Genomic DNA, 2,552 nt, shown 5'->3' on the forward strand with positions numbered 1-2,552 from the left:
TGTCACTTGAAACAAATCAATTGAACCTGTCTGAATCTCAGCTACCTCCTTTTTAAAATTAGGAACTGGATTAGATGATTTCTATGGTTGCCTCATGCTCTAACAGCCTGTGATGCTGATTACATTCTGGCTTGAGACCAAAAATCTTTAGTGCAAGATAAGAGACACCGCTTAATGACGCTGTGACCTTTATAAATGATATTCCCACAAATGTAAGAGGGGCAAAAGCTTGAAGGCATAGGATGAAAGGCTTATACTTCTCCAGGGAGCTATATAGTTCATCTCCTCACTTTATTCAGGGCTCTGTTGAAATATCCCCTCATCATAAAGGCCTTTTTTTGTTCCCTGAACATCCCATGTAACCAGTCACCTACTGTTCTTTGCACGGTACAATTTTTTATTTTTCTTTCTAGTATCCCTGGCCACCAGATATTTTACACTTTTAATATTTTGGATGTTTATAATCTTGTCACCAATGTTAACTCCATGAAAGCAGTTTTTTTTTGTCTTGGTTTAATTCACAGTGCTTCAAATAGAATAGTGCCAAAGGTGCTCAAAGTTTGCTGACTGAATGATTGATGCTTTCAACCGTAAATTCATGGACATAACTGGATCACAGAAGTGTGCTGACACTGTGTAGAAGAAAATGATGCTGGAAAAGTAACTTGCAACATGGCTATGGAAGGGTTGGTATAACATTCAAAAGCAGATCTAACAGAACTTTTTATGATGATGGAAATACTCTAGATTGGTGATGTCATGTCCTATTCAGTAATCACTATCAATTCAGTAGCATGTCATCTGAGTGCTTAAAATGAGGCTGTGATTGAAGAACTCAATTTCTTTTATTACTTTTTAAATTAGTTTTAAACTTAAATATAAATAGCCACATAGAACTAGTGGCTACTGTATTGACCTATGTAGTTTCTTAGGAATTTGAAAGTTAAGACAACAGGAATCTATACAAGGTCTTCTAGCAGAAAAAATGGGATAAGAACTATATTTTTGAAAAATGATAGTGAAAGTAACATTTAGAATGAATTGGAGTAGAGAAAAACTGGAAAGAAAAATGGCTACATATAAACTTAAAAAAAAATCTGAATGTTAGAAACTGAGACCAGTTGAACAGAAGGAAAAGAGATGACTGGGAAACATCAAACAGGCAGAATCAATAGGACTTCGATGTCTTTAACTACGACCTCATGTTTGCTGCTATAGGTGATTAGGTGGAAAACCAACAAAATATACCATATATAACCAACAAAAGAATCCAGATAGTGGAGAAAAACCATACTTGTGCTAAGTGACATTTACTTTGAAGAAAAAAAAAATAAGTCAGGTCATTCTGAATATTTTTTAAATTCAGATACCTACATCTCAATTATGGCCCAGAAAACACTTGCAAATTTAAAAAAGAAAAATATTTTCTTGCTTCCCTAGTTTGTCAAAAACAGAAAACAAGTCCAAAGAAAGTTTGTATCCAATTTAACATTGACATTAAGTTAAAACTGTTTCTAACATTATATGTATGTGTATTTGCATGTATGTGCATATGCATATATACACGCACACACACATATTCAAGTTTGTAAGTACATAATATGTAGTTTGAAAAATAATGTAAGATCTAAGATGTCATCAAATAATCCATTTTGTTCGTTTTTCTTGCACACACACACATTCAAGTTTGTAAGTACATAATATGTAGTTTGAAAAATAATTTAAGATCTAAGATGTCATCAAATAATCCATTTTGTTCATTTTTCTTGTAAAAAGCCACCTAGAACAAGCAGCCATGTTTTTGTTCTTTGTCTTTTTAATGGAGGAATATATTTTTATTTTAGGCTCACATCTCAACAGTGAAATCCTTTCTATCACAACACAAGAAAAATTTCTCCCATATTGGCAACTATTTTTATATGGTTGGCAGGTTTCAATGAGTCCGAGCATGAATAAAACCCAACTACTCCACCGGATGAAAAGCTCATGAACTTCCGCTTTTTAAGATGAAGTAGAAAACAACTGTCAGATGTAAGAAAACCAAAGAATGATTTAATAGTTCAGCAACAAAGAATGCTTGACCCCTATGTGCACTATTAAAATCTTCATATAACAAACTCATATAATGGGACAGTCAGATTTTAGAAGCAAATACAGTTTCTTGGCAGACTGAGGATTTTTGCCATCTGTATCTCAAATCAGAAGGAAACATACCCTGCGTTCAGGCTCTGTAATAAGCATATGAAAGTCAAAGGTGCGTCTGTATATCCCAAGTGAAGTAAAAATGAAAAGAAATGCCTGCAGGGCTCATGTTCTGAATAAAACTGTCTATATTTTGAGAAATTCCACTCTCTATGGACTTCTAATGATTACAACAGCAGGAGATGGAGCCAAAGAGACTCAAAGCAAATTGAAAAGCATGATTTTAAGAGAAACCCCCCAACACCCAGTAGAATGATAATATAGATTTACCCAGATTTCAATCTATATCCACTAGTAAGACATATATTGGGACAATAGCAGCATGATAGAATATAATTCATCTGAGAGAC

This window comes from Cervus elaphus, chromosome 5 (genome assembly GCF_910594005.1).
Source record: "Cervus elaphus chromosome 5, mCerEla1.1, whole genome shotgun sequence".
Lineage (NCBI taxonomy): Eukaryota > Metazoa > Chordata > Mammalia > Artiodactyla > Cervidae > Cervus > Cervus elaphus.